Source organism: Parasteatoda tepidariorum, chromosome 8 (genome assembly GCF_982258835.1).
Source record: "Parasteatoda tepidariorum strain Cologne lab strain chromosome 8, Ptep-v5.0, whole genome shotgun sequence".
In the NCBI taxonomy this organism is placed as follows: domain Eukaryota; kingdom Metazoa; phylum Arthropoda; class Arachnida; order Araneae; family Theridiidae; genus Parasteatoda; species Parasteatoda tepidariorum.
Window position 1 is genome coordinate 96,245,521 of NC_141762.1, and position 15,472 is coordinate 96,260,992.

The 15,472-nt window shown below is 35.3% G+C and overlaps 1 protein-coding gene across 8 annotated transcripts in view; it reads left to right on the forward strand.

Moving 5' to 3' along the window:
- The window catches only part of LOC107453622 (ankyrin repeat and BTB/POZ domain-containing protein 2), a 442,842-nt gene that overhangs the window by 51,761 nt on the left and 375,609 nt on the right, over positions 1-15,472 (forward strand). Inside the window, exon 1 of one of the 8 annotated variants that reach the window (XM_087169462.1) lies at positions 9,135-9,273. The exons of the other annotated variants lie outside the window; for them this stretch is intronic. The gene's annotated coding sequence lies outside the window, so the exon portion shown is untranslated. Of the gene's footprint in view, positions 1-9,134; positions 9,274-15,472 lie in introns of those variants that run through there. 8 annotated transcript variants of the gene reach the window in all.

Below are 15,472 nucleotides of genomic sequence, written 5' to 3' on the forward strand. Positions count from 1 at the left end.
TAGTCAGGAGAAAGTAATGATTATTCATTTTGTTAGACCACAAATCCGATTTTTTTTCAATCCATCCGTAGCAGCAAAATAACTTGGGCACTCATTGGCCCAATATTCAACAATCTTGAATCAACAAGGTTTTAAAGGGTCATTATTTTGCCAATATTGGACCGATATAGAAATGTTCGATTAACCCGATATTTTATAGCCACTATTCAGCCGTTGTTTATCCTATATAAAATTGTCCAATCCACCCAATACTTTTCCCCCCTTATTTTCCCAATATCGGCCCTATACAGATTTGTTAAGTTCACCCGATATTTTATAACAATTATTCAGCCTGTGTCGGTTCGATATGGAAGTGTCCGACTCAACCGATGTTTTAAAGCCGTTATTTCGCCAATATAAACCCTACTTAAAATTGTCCCTTTGACCCGACATTTTATAGCCGTTACTCAACCCATAGACCATCTATAGAATTGTACGATTTACCCGTTATTTTAAAAACGTTATTCATCCAATGTAGACCCTAATTAAAATTGGCCGATTAACCCGATATTTTATAACCGTTAAATGAAACCTAAAAGGTTATTGCATATGTGATTACTTTAGAACAGTGAACAGAAAAAAAAAACGAGTACTTTGAATAACCGTTGATTTTAGGATCGAATTTTTACGTACATACATGCATACGTAGGTACGTTGCAAGTGCATATGTATATAAATTGTATGTACAATACGTAGGTAGGTTGTATGTATAGTTGAAAAACACGGGGAAAAAGAAAACAGAATACCCCGAATAACTTTTGATTTAATGATGGGATTTTTACGTACTAAGAATCAATCTTAATGGTTTGAGGGCCTAAACGTAAATATGCTATTTAATTATTACGTTTAAGTTACGAAATCAAACGCAAATTTTTTCTGAACAAATAATATATATATAAAAAAATTCAAATCAATCCCTACAAACAAGTCAACAAAGAAAATTTTTATTTGAGTTACTTTTTATTAAATAATTAAAAAATTTTTTCCCATATAAAACTAAATTTAATGAATTAAATTTCATGAATGAATTACTATTTGAAAAAACTGCATTTGCATCAAGTGTCACCCGCTACAAGTATAAACAGAAATGTATTTGTACTTGAGTGGATGAATAAAAAGTATTTAATTAACAATTGAAAATTTGTACAAGATGTATAAATATATAGGTCAATACTGCAAACGAAAGCAAAACTACGAAATGAACTTAACAGATTTTCTACTTATAAAGCTATTTTCCCCCCTTTAAACTTTTTTTTTTTCCTTTCTCGATGATTTCTTATGAAGCCGAGACGCATAACAAAAGAAGAAATACTTAAGACAGCCCTATACGAATCTCCTAAAATATAAAAAAAAGAACAGTATCATGTATTAGTTTCTTTTTTTATATTATTCTTTTTTCAATCTCATTTTATATTCATCTCGACAGTAGCAGCCTCCTTTTGGCTTCTTCTGAAACTTCTTAGCACTCTGATAAAAATTGTTTACTCTGTTCTTGAAAAGACTTTTAAGTGCTTTTAAAAATGTTTTAAAAAGCACTTTATCTCCATCTATTTCCAGATCCATTATGATTTTCAGAAACATTTTTTTCAAATTATAGATTTTATTGCTATAATTTCTAGTGAAGTTTAAAAAAGGCTTGTATTTAACGAATTTACTGTAGCTCAATTTACATAATGATAACTAGAATTAAAAATTCTCTTGGAGATGTTAAAATTACATATTTAACCCTGAAGAGCCGCGGTAGCTCATGGGATAAAGCGTTCGCCTGTCAATTAGATAGTCCAAGTTTGAATCCCAGCGGTATTGATTCAAACGAATTCTGCTCCTGGCTCGCACTCCCCACAGTACTGACGTAAAATATACTCTGTAGTTGATGGATCATGAGTTAGGATTCTCTCTCTAACCGTGAGAACAGTGGCGTACGCAGAATTTTTTCAAGGGGGGTGTTCATAATTTTCTGAAACTACTAAAAGAAATTCGAGTCTGTAATAAAGCACTATTATTTCCCTAATGTAGACAGCTAGACAGTTTTGACTTTTTATTTAGACAACATTGTTTAGTTAAATTTTGATTTGATTTTTTAAGTTTAAGAACATAATGTAATATCTTCTAAAAAAAAGTTCTATGTCATATGGGTGGGAAGTAACACTTTGAGGGCCATTTTCACATTCATCAGATTTTGTTGTGCTAGAAACGTTTTCTTCAACGGAAGTATCACATTTCTGTACAACAGAAAAACTTACATTGGTACTAGATGCTGTCACCTTACTAATTTCAGGTCGTGGTTTTTTCTCAAAATAACTTAAAAATTGTTAAATTCTTGCGTTTTGACATCCTAAAGATCCAAGAACAGCAAATATACGACGGGTTCGGCGATTGAATGAACTTTTTGTTGAGATAAATCAAAACAGATTTAGCGACAAGCTCCGAAAGACAAGCGGCAGAGATGACTCTTAGTCTGACTAACTAACTCCACTGTACTCCGTTCCCCCTTTTATATAATTTTTCACCGCATCTCCAAAATTCTCGAATTGTCGACAGAACGTCTAGGATTCCAGAATCATCGCGTAAAGACCTCGCGAATGACAGCCAGTCTCGAAAACTATACTGGTAGGACAGAAAGGAACCAGTCCGTAACAGTGTCACGTGAATTTGGTTTCAACGTGAATTTGGTTTCAAAAGTACAACCCTATTATAGTAAATGTTTTTTCAGTATTCTGAGAAATACCGTGAGAAAAAAAAAGTAGGCATAAGGCAGATAAAAATATATAGTCTTAAAAAATAATAGCTCGCATAATTTCTACTAGAATTTTTATTTTTGCCATTTTGTCTAAGCTCAAGGGGGGTGTTTAAACCCCTAAACCCCTCCCTTGCGTACGCCACTGCTCCGAACACTGATGTTTCTCCTAATCTATCCTCAGAAAATATTAAAATATCGAATAAATGTAATAATATCAAGGAATAAATTAATATCAAAATCGGATATGACAAATATTTCGGGCATTCATCGAAGTGACTATGACATTCACCGGTGAAAGTCGACATTTTCTTGATTTCGGTTATTGAGGGTAACATATACGCAATTTATACAAGAGGACTCTTCAATCATGGGCCAAACTCGGAGGGCTGAGCGTGCTTGTATTTTTTGAATGGGAATGTAGGGTCTTAGGGAACATGGCGTCTTAGCCCAAATCAAAATTCTTGATGATCCCGTCAAAAAATTTGGATGGTTTATGATAATTTCAGAGCGATTCATGGTGGTCCAACGTCATTTGATGGTAACCATCATCATCCAACATTTTCCATTACGTGTTCATGATATGCTCACGAACTTCCATCATTCCATGATGGAAAATGCTACTTTAATACTATGACGGTTAACCATCAAGATAAGTTTGATTCTCATGAATCAACAATCCGTGATGGTCCATGATGGTTCCGACTAAACATTTCTTCCATGATGGTTTAATGTGAATTCTTGTTGATTCTCAGAAATATACCATCAAATTTTTTTTTCTACCGTTGGACCATCATAAATCAGTCCGAATTCCTACATTGGGATGGTGGTGGTTCATGATCGTTCCAACATTTGATTTTTAGATACTACGATGGAAATCCGTGATGGTTCAACATAAACAAACCATTAAAAAAAGTTGCTATTCTTATGTTGGACCATCATAAATCAGTCCGAATTCCTACATTGGGATGGTGGTGGTTCATGATCGTTCCAACATTTAAATTTTTAGATACTACGATGGAAATCCGTGATGGTTCAACATAAACAAACCATTAAAAAAAGTTGCTATTCTTATGTTGGACCATCATAAATCAGTCCGAATTCCTACATTGGGATGGTGGTGGTTCATGATCGTTCCAACATTTAAATTTTTAGATACTACGATGGAAATCCGTGATGGTTCAACATAAACAAACCATTAAAAAAAGTTGCTATTCTTATGTTGGACCATCATAAATCAGTCCGAATTCCTACATTGGGATGGTGGTGGTTCATGATCGTTCCAACATTTGATTTTTAGATACTACGATGGAAATCCGTGATGGTTCAACATAAACAAACCATTAAAAAAAGTTGCTATTCTTATGTTGGACCATCATAAATCAGTCCGAATTCCTACATTGGGATGGTGGTGGTTCATGATCGTTCCAACATTTAAATTTTTAGATACTACGATGGAAATCCGTGATGGTTCAACATAAACAAACCATTAAAAAAAGTTGCTATTCTTATGTTGGACCATCATAAATCAGTCCGAATTCCTACATTGGGATGGTGGTGGTTCATGATCGTTCCAACATTTGATTTTTAGATACTACGATGGAAATCCGTGATGGTTCAACATAAACAAACCATTAAAAAAAGTTGCTATTCTTATGTTGGACCATCATAAATCAGTCCGAATTCCTACATTGGGATGGTGGTGGTTCATGATCGTTCCAACATTTGATTTTTAGATACTACGATGGAAATCCGTGATGGTTCAACATAAACAAACCATTAAAAAAAGTTGCTATTCTTATGTTGGACCATCATAAATCAGTCCGAATTCCTACATTGGGATGGTGGTGGTTCATGATCGTTCCAACATTTAAATTTTTGGATACTACGATGGAAATCCGTGATGGTTCAACATAAACAAACCATTAAAAAAAGTTGCTATTCTTATGTTGGACCATCATAAATCAGTCCGAATTCCTACATTGGGATGGTGGTGGTTCATGATCGTTCCAACATTTGATTTTTAGATACTACGATGGAAATTCGTGATGGTTCAACATAAACAAACCATTAAAAAAAGTTGCTATTCTTATGTTGGACCATCATAAATCAGTCCGAATTCCTACATTGGGATAGTGGTGGTTCATGATCGTTCCAACATTTGATTTTTAGATACTACGATGGAAATCCGTGATGGTTCAACATAAACAAACCATTAAAAAAAGTTGCTATTCTTATGTTGGACCATCATAAATCAGTCCGAATTCCTACATTGGGATGGTGGTGGTTCATGATCGTTCCAACATTTGATTTTTAGATACTACGATGGAAATTCGTGATGGTTCAACATAAACAAACCATTAAAAAAAGTTGCTATTCTTATGTTGGACCATCATAAATCAGTCCGAATTCCTACATTGGGATAGTGGTGGTTCATGATCGTTCCAACATTTGATTTTTAGATACTACGATGGAAATCCGTGATGGTTCAACATAAACAAACCATTAAAAAAAGTTGCTATTCTTATGTTGGACCATCATAAATCAGTCCGAATTCCTACATTGGGATGGTGGTGGTTCATGATCGTTCCAACATTTGATTTTTAGATACTACGATGGAAATCCGTGATGGTTCAACATAAACAAACCATTAAAAAAAGTTGCTATTCTTATGTTGGACCATCATAAATCAGTCCGAATTCCTACATTGGGATGGTGGTGGTTCATGATCGTTCCAACATTTGATTTTTAGATACTACGATGGAAATCCGTGATGGTTCAACATAAACAAACCATTAAAAAAAGTTGCTATTCTTATGTTGGACCATCATAAATCAGTCCGAATTCCTACATTGGGATGGTGGTGGTTCATGATCGTTCCAACATTTGATTTTTAGATACTACGATGGAAATCCGTGATGGTTCAACATAAACAAACCATTAAAAAAAGTTGCTATTCTTATGTTGGACCATCATAAATCAGTCCGAATTCCTACATTGGGATGGTGGTGGTTCATGATCGTTCCAACATTTGATTTTTAGATACTACGATGGAAATCCGTGATGGTTCAACATAAACAAACCATTAAAAAAAGTTGCTATTCTTATGTTGGACCATCATAAATCAGTCCGAATTCCTACATTGGGATGGTGGTGGTTCATGATCGTTCCAACATTTGATTTTTAGATACTACGATGGAAATCCGTGATGGTTCAACATAAACAAACCATTAAAAAAAGTTGCTATTCTTATGTTGGACCATCATAAATCAGTCCGAATTCCTACATTGGGATGGTGGTGGTTCATGATCGTTCCAACATTTGATTTTTAGATACTACGATGGAAATCCGTGATGGTTCAACATAAACAAACCATTAAAAAAAGTTGCTATTCTTATGTTGGACCATCATAAATCAGTCCGAATTCCTACATTGGGGTGATGGTTACTTATTTTGGTTACCATCAATTAAAATATAATGATTGAGGATTGAATTGATAGTTATCATCAAGATTATGTTGGTACATCAATGGAAAACGATAAAAAATTTTGACCTGGGAGGGCACGGGAGGTAAAGATATTGGTTTCTGGGTTGTACAATTGCGAGTCAATAGAGTTTGGTCTTCTTGAAGTTTGGACACTGGTTGTCGGAGTTTGTTTGATTAATGGCGAATTAGTTTAGTTCTGTAAATAATCTTAGTTTTGTAATGTAAGAAACCAACCAGTTGTCAACGAGCTCCTATTGATTTTTTTTGTAAAGACCCACGGTTCGGGGTTTCAGTCTTAATTATATACGAGGGATGTTTTTTAAGTAAGGCCGTGTGCAAATAAAAACCCAAATGAAAGAAAATTTGCCAGAAGCAAATTCGTTTTCAGATTCTTCATACGTTTTTTTCGGCATAGTTACCAAGTTTATTTAAACACTTATCATACCTTGTAATTAGATTTAGAATACCTTCATACAAACTTGCCCCCTGCTCCGTTCACTAAGAGGTCACGGCGGATTTCACGTATTCGTCATCATTGTAGTGATTGCTGCCAGTTTTATGTTTGAAATGTAGGAAAAGATGAAAACCGCTCAGCCCAAAGCCTGGGCTGTAGGTTCAAAACTTTCCAACCCAAAGAGTCCAATAAAGCTGGGATCTAAGCTGCGAGAGCAGCAGCATGACAGTGAATTTTGCTACTTCACAAATAGGCATATGAAGTGTGCAGCAGATAGGTTTTTTGCCGACTAAAAACGCATCATTTGATCGAATCTCGTGCGTGGCTCGCGATTTGTTAAATTTGAATATTTAAAAGACGCAGAACTGACCGTACAGTTTACATACATAGCTGCAACTTAGAAATAACCACGCTCTGCTACCATCAGCTATCAAAATTAATTTGTTTTGCATTTCCAACTTACGGGCCCGAAAAAATATGGAATCGTGTAAACTTATGGCAAGACTCAAATTTCGTCATGTCATCGTCGATGTATTTTAATTGTGACCGGCAGTATCTCAGAGCTGACTCAAGGCTAGGCACAAAGCTTACATTTTTCTTTTTTCATAAGATATTTGGTTATCATCGACGAAAATGACATGTTATTTCGTGTTTCTCTTCAATGCAGGCTATCCTGATGTTCGCCGGGAATTTAACGGGTGTGTTTTCCACAACTAGAATTCGTTTGCCTTCGAGAACAGTCCGGTTTTTTGAACGTGCTTCAAAGTCTGGATTACCGGCATGGTCCAATTATCAATATGAGCATCTTTGGCCATGGTTTTATTTTATAACCGTCGTTGAACAGCCGACCCAATCTTTTGGGTTTACGACTACTAATGTTCAGTTCCTTTGTCTTCTAATTTTGAGCACAATCCAGAAGGCAAGGGATCTCTTTTATGCAATATTGGGTGAAATTTGCCTTCGTGGAGGAATTTTTGATGGAACTAACCCACATTTGCGTTACATAGAGAGGAAGACCACGAGAGCCACCCACGGATAGCATGACGACAAAGAGACTCGAACCCATGATCCGTCTACCACTGAGGATATCTTACGTCAGCACTGTGAGAAGCGAGAAGCAGGATGCGGATTCGTATCGACATCCCTGGGTATCGAACCCGGTTCACCTCATTGGAAGGCGAACGCTCTATCCCCCGAGCCATCGCGGCTCATACTCGCTTATTCGCGACGGTCTGGGAAACATCCCTGAGGATGATCCGAAGACATGCCATCACAATTTTCATCCTCTGCTGAGGGGATGGCTTTGGTAGCCCGACGACCTGCACTTTACAGTAGAACAGTTTAACGAGGACCGATGCCGCACACCCTTGGTCCTTACGCAGACTGATCAAAGTGGTCACCCACCCGCTAACTGGTCGGAGTCAGTGATGCTTGACTACCGGAAACCGTGTCTTTACGATCAGTCCACTGCGTGACTTGAAGAGTCTAGTTCTTCTCATTGCTTATTTTGACTTTTTCTTTGAAGATTGTTGCTGAAGAATGAACGGTGATGGTATGTTAAGCCGGGGTTTTTTTTTAATAATCTTTTATTCGCTTTAGAGAGGCAAAGGTGCTTTCTCGTTTCTGGCAAATTGTGTGTAGTTACTGTGAATGATCGAAATCAAGAGAATGTCGACTTTCACCGGCGAATGTCAACAATCACATGGTCGTTTTTTGAATGTCCGAGATATTCGTTATATCCGATTTTATATTTATTGATATTATTATATTTATTCGATATTTTAATATCTGCTGAGGATGGATTGGGAGAAACATCAGGTCCCGCAGTGGACTGATCGTTAAGACACGGTTCCCAGCAGATCACCGAAGTCAAGCATCACTGGCTGCGGTCAGTGTGCGGGTGGGTGACCACTTGGATCAGTCTGCGTAAGGACCGAGGGTGTGCGGCATCGGTCCTTGTTAAACTGTTCTACCGTAAAGTGCTCGACTTCGCGGGGAGGTCGTCGGGCTACCGAAGCGGGGGTGTTATCCCCTCCACAGAGGATCAAAATTGTGATGGCATGTCTTCGGATCATCCTCAGGGATGTTTCCCAGACCGTCGCCAATAGCCCATTGTGCAGCTCTAGTGCGACGTAAATTAGCAACAACAACAGGAGAAACATCAGTATTCGAAGTACCTGGCAAATGTATACGGGGGAGTGGCACTGAACCTTAAAAATACATCAGTGTATGGTATACCGGGCAGTGGCACTTGTTGTTGTTGTTGCACGACCCCATTGACCAGCAGTGCTAGACCAGGTCCGTGACGTTATACACCCTCAAAAAATCCAACACCGTCAATGGATCACCTGCTAAATCCTGTTTGGTGAGCTCCAGGCACGCGAGGATGTAGTGAGGCGAAGCCTGGTTTGAAGAACAGTTGGTACAAATTTCAAAGTTCTTGGATCCTTCCGAAAATTTCATTGATTTAGTAGTAGTAGTAGAGTGGCACTTACATAGATCTAGTACATATTTCGGACATTTACCAAAGCGACTATGTGATTGTCAATATTTATCGTAAGTCAACAACCAACAATTTCGATCATTCAGGGTAACATATATGGGTAGAATAAAATACTTTAGTTCAGTATGAGGAGAAAAACATTTTCTCGTTATCATATTGATAGTGTATATGTGTGTAGAGAAATTTCTATTTTGAAGTGTTGTTGAAACAATAGATTTATTTGAAGTTTTCTATGTGCAGTAATTGCAATAATATTTAAATTTTATCTGTATTACTTTGTAAGAAAACTTGTTTTTGTAGGTAGTAGTAATTTGAAGTTCACAAATTTAAAACTAATATTACTATTTAAGATAAGATTAAAGGATTTGATAAGGTAAACTTGTAATGATAATTCAAATTAAACATCCTACATTTATTTAATAAAATTTTGAAATTTAGAGATTAATACTAACAACCCTTCAAGTCACACTTTCAAAATTTTAAGGTTTAACAAGTGTTGTCATTGAAATTTGATTGTAAATTAGATAATTTTTCCGTTGGAATAATTGGATTTAAAAATTTGAAGATTAAACCAGTCGAAGTGTAAAAATATTGTTATTACTTATGTAACGTGAAATATTGTTTAAGTTTGATGGCATTTTCTAGTTATTAAAAAACAAATTTAAATTGAGCATGCCTGTTTTTCAAATAACTTAAAATTATATTTGAAAATGATTTACTGCTTTACTTTGACATTTTTCTAGTGATTGAAAGGTTGGAGTGATTTTTCTAGTGATTGGAAGGTTGTAGTTATTTTTCTAGTGATTGAAAGGTTGTAGTTATTTTTCTAGTGATTGAAAGGTTGTAGTGATTTTTCTAGTGATTGAAAGGTTGTAGTTATTTTTCTAGTGATAGAAAGGTTGTAGTTATTTTTCTAGTGATTGAAAGGTTGTAGTGATTTTTTTCTAGCGATTGAAAGGTTGTAGTGATTTTTCTAGTGATTGAAAGAAGTAGTAAATATATTAGTCTAAATTTTTGAAAGCATTTAATAAAGTTAATATGTAAACATGTATGGTTTAAATTTCCTTTGAAAGTTTTTAATAGGACACTGAACGTTGAGAACAAAAAAGTGCAATTTTTATTATATCATTTTCAAATTTTAACAGAATATTGTTAGCATTAAAAGAAGTGTGTGTAACAATGTTTTAGAAAAAAATAATCATTGGTTTTAAGGTTATAGCTAAAAGCGTGGTTTTTATTTGTTGAAAATTAAAAAGTTCCTAGCGAACGAATTTAAATTTTTTTAAATGAAATATTTACCTAAAAACGTAGTTTTATAGGTATTTAAATAAATTTAAGAGGTTATGGTAACCGTATAAACATAAAACGTACCTAAGCATTAAATGTTTTTGTACCCAAATTTTTTTTCAATAAAATCGCTTCATTATCTTTGTTCAATTAATTAAATATTAAATCAAGATATTGAGTTAATCAAGGGCCTTGAAAATTAAACAAGATACATCTAAGACTACCTGAATTTTTTTTTTCTAACAATGAAAAAACAGACTTTCTGAAGTTGTGAGAACAATGAAAAATTCCACCACGAGAAAAAGCAACTTAGTCAATGAGAACAAAAATATATATTCATATATGGATCTTTTATAAATTCATAATCTGTAAAAGAAAACTCCTGATTTTAACACTGTTTGTTGTAGAATACGAGGGTTGCTATTTATATTTCTGGCCTTGGCAACAGTAAGTGTTGCTAGGCGACCGCAGACGATTTTAATCGAAAGTTTGATATTTTTATACATAAATTCAGCAGACGATTTACCATTATAGCTTCATTTATGTTGACAGTAAATTGAAAAGTTCTTCTCTTTCAAAAAATGGAATTGAATCGTGAACATTTTCGTGCCATTATTTTTCATAACTTTCGACGTGGATTGACAAGACAAGAGTGCTTCGATGAACTTAATTCTTTATTCAGCGATAAAGCGCCATCCTACATCACTGTAAAAAATTGGTATAACGAATTTAATCGTGGTCGATGTTCGATCCAGGACGAATCCCGGGCAGGTCGTAAAAATCCGTTGTTGTGCCAGAAAAGATCGATGCTGTGCGTGAACTGATTAAGCAAGATCGTCATGTGACATACCGTGAGATAGAGGCGTCTTTGGACATTAGCATGACTAGCATCAATAAAATATTGCATGAACATTTGAGCGTAAAAAGAATTTGTTCGCGTTGGATCCCGCATAATCTGACAAACGCTCAAAAAAAGGCTCGTGTCGATTGGTGCAAGGAAATGTTGGAAAAATAAGTTCAAGGTACATCAAAGGCTGTGTATAACATCTACACAGGTGACGAATCATGGATCTATGCATATGAGCCGGAAACAAAACAGCAATCAACTGTATGGGTCTTCCAAGACGAGGCAAAACCAACAAAAGTTGTTCGAGGAAGAAGCACATCGAAACAAATGATTGCCTGTTTCTTCGGCATTAACGGTCATGTGGCAACAGTGGCGTTAGAGCAACGCAGGACGGTCAATTCTGAATGCTACACGACCATTTGTTTACCAGAAGTCATCGGAGAAATTCGAAAAATGCAGAAGAACAGACGAATCATTTTTCATCATGACAATGCGAGCTCTCACACATCGACTCAAACAAAGGCATTTCTGACGGAGCTAAAGATTGAACTGATGGGTCATCCGCCGTACAGCCCTGATTTGGCACCCAATGACTTCTTATTCCCACACATCAAAAATAAATTACGTGGACAACGATTTTAGACCCCCGAAGAAGCGGTTGATGCATTCAAAACGCATGTTTTGGAGTTACCTCAATCGGACTGGAAAAAGTGCTTTGAAAATTGGTTCAAACGCATGCAAAAGTGTATTGATCATCATGGAGAATATTTTGAAAAACAATAAAAACCAATTTCGATCCTACATATTTGTTTTTTCATTATTAGGCCAGAAATATAAATAGCAACCCTCGTACTTATTAAATGTTTTAAATTGTTAAAAAACCAAAAATGTTTTTTTTTTCTCATTCTAAACGTCCCCTTAAATGTAAATGTTTGAATTTTTCGTGCTTCATAAAGTAAATAAGCAAGTTTAAATCAAACGTAGAATTCTGTATTTTAACTTTAAATTTTTAGATCAGTGTAGAAATTAGAAGTGTATTTTAAGGATAGCAATCGTTCGTAAATTCAAGTCATGTGCATGTTTTCTCTTTATGCAATATTTAGAAGCAATACATCCAATTCGTGTGTAATTGTTAATTTATTTTAACTAGAATCATCGGATATTGTGAGTCTACTCTGAGTGAACATGTGTAAATATTTTTAATGTTATGTATTTGACGGTGCTTTCTAATTATTACAATTTGGATAAGTTAGAGAATCGTTAAATAGAATTTTAGCCTTCATGAGTTTTCATTGTAGTGTATATTCGTGGAAATATTGTGCGTTTAAATTTAAAGATTAAATATACAAAATAATATAGTAGCAGGGTTGGCAAGGTTTAGGACAGAATGGATTAATCCACGGTTTAAACCCTGGTTTAAACCGTCCTGTCCAAAATCCCCTTTGTCTAAAACTGTCTTAAACTGTCCAAAACCCTTTTACTCAAATTATGTCACAATTTTATCTGAACAATATTTAAGAGGTAAAATAAACATAGAACTAATAACATATTGATAATTAAATATACTAGAGAATAATTGTTTTTAAAAGTATAATGTTTTATTAATATTGTTTGACTCTTCAATTTAAACAAAGGAAGATTAATCAGTAATCAAGTTCAATTGGTCCTCTCATTCAATAGTACATAACTGAAGTTTGGCCTTGCCATACAGGTTAAAAATAAAATAGTAGGGACTAAGTGCTTGGTTCGTCATAAACAGGTTTATTTATCTATAGTACTATTCAAGAATACTTTTATTTCATTCATGTTCAATTCTTTTAGCATAGTGGTGATACATCACCAGTGTCAGTAACTGAAACTGATGTTATACCCTTCAAAACTGTTAATACATTTTTCAGTTATTTTTTATTTTCAATTTAAACTAATATATTTATATTTAAAATTTTTTTTTTAAAATAGATGTCTTTTTTATCATCCTGTAATGAAGAAATTATAAAAAATTAAAAAAAAAAAATATTGTGAAAAATAAAAGGTTAATTTTTGAACAAATTTAGTATTTTTTTTAAGAAAAATTATTTTTTAATATTGCCATATTTATCCTTATGCAAAATATTATTTATCAGTATTAAAAGCATATTTATATTTAAAGGATTAGGTACTCACTTTTGTTGTTCACTGAATTGTGGAGCTTCAAAAATTATAAACCTTTTCCTACTATATTATATTATTTTCTTTTAATAAATTACAGTAAATTGTATAAAAAATATTAAATATTTATTGATACGTGTAATTATTATGTGTACAATGGTTACACCTATAGAATTTTTACCTTTTACCAAAGTTCAAGGTTTTGGACACTTTAAGACAGTTTAGGACAGTATTACCCAGTTTAGGACAGTTTTACCCAGTTTAGGACAGTAAAACCCAGTTTAGGACAGTAAAACCCAGTTTAGGACAGTAAAACCCAGTTTAAGACAGTAAAACCCACGTGTCTTGTCCAAAACCAGTTTAGGACGTCCAAAACCCCAACCCTGTATAGTAGGTCTTAAAATATAGTAGGGTATTGGAAATTCTGTATCTTAATTTCCTTCCCTTAGCTGCAATAAATTTTATAATACAGATATTGAATATTGATCTATCAGATTTCATTGTGTTTTCTCTCAATCTTTGAAATAAATTTTTATGTAAATCTCATGTGTTTCAACTTAGTAGTTGTCGTATTTTTTAATATTTAAATTTCGCCATGCTTTAATTTTTGTATCTTATTTTTGTCACGTTTATTAAGGAAAGTATGAACACGGTTCTTACGTCTCGATGGTGCGTTAAGCCTGTCGAGTAAGCATTGATATCTAAAGTTTTATATCCGTCGTCGAACAGCCAACTCAATTTTAGGGTTTACGAATACTAGCGTTCAACTTCGCAGCCTTGTAATTGTGAACCCAATCCGGAAGACAAGGGAACTCCTGGATCAAGTATTGGGAGAAATTTCCTCTTGTGGGGGACTTTTTGATGAAACTGACCCGCATTTGCATTACATGGAGAGGAAGACAACGCAAAAACCTCCCTAGGTTAGCCTGACGGCAAGGGGACTCTAAACCATGATCCGTCTACCGCTGATGATATTTTACGCCAGTACTGTGATCCGTGAAAGCCGGATGCGGAATTCGTTTCAACCAGCCATCGCAGGGATTCGAACCCGGTTCACCTCAATGGAAGGTGAACGCTCTATCCCCTGAGCCATCGGTAGGCATTGATTGTCGGATCCATCCTAGGGGACCGATTGTTGGAAAAACAATGGAGTTTTGGGCTTTTTTGGCCGGTTTCCACAATCACAGGTTGCTCACAAGTTTCCACGCTCGAATCGTGACATCTCAGGGGATCGAGCATTCGCCATCACAGTGCTGACGTAAAATATCCTCAGCTGTAGACGGTTCATGGGTTAGTCCCCTTGCCGTCAGACTAACCGTCGGAGGCCTTTGTGGTTTTCCTCTCTCTGTGACGCAAATGTGGGTTAGTTACATCAAGAAGGCAAATTTCCCCCAATACTCGATCCAGGAGTTCCCTTGTCTTCTTGATTGGGTTGAAAATTACAGGGCTACGGAGTTGAGCAATAGTAGTCGCAAACCCAAAAATTGGGTCTGCTGTTCAATGACGGTTATTAAAACAAAGAGTTTCCATGCTCATATATAGATGACGTCACATCAGAATGTGTATGGACAAGATCGATCGATGATGTGTGTTGCCTCGGCTGCCGTGGTATCTTTAAATTTTCGAACGCGAGCAGCCATGGTGCAATTAAATTCATAACTGCATCTTCTTTTCCTCCATCTAATTATAACGTCACTGTTTTGGTTTTCTACGACTGTATGTAAACCAAAATGTCTGTACTACACTGTATAGTTTCGACAGCTCTTTAATAGTCATGCAAAAGTACTCTGTCAGTGCCATGGTCACGTGTAAAAATATCTGCAATTTCGTTTATTTAAATTTATTGCATAGCTGCAATTCAAGTTCTTCATGTTTTAAATGTCTTTTGTCTTCATTCGGACCTTTCTCAGTCAGAAATAACTACGCTCTTCTACCACCAGTTACGAAATACTCACACGTAACTTGTTTTT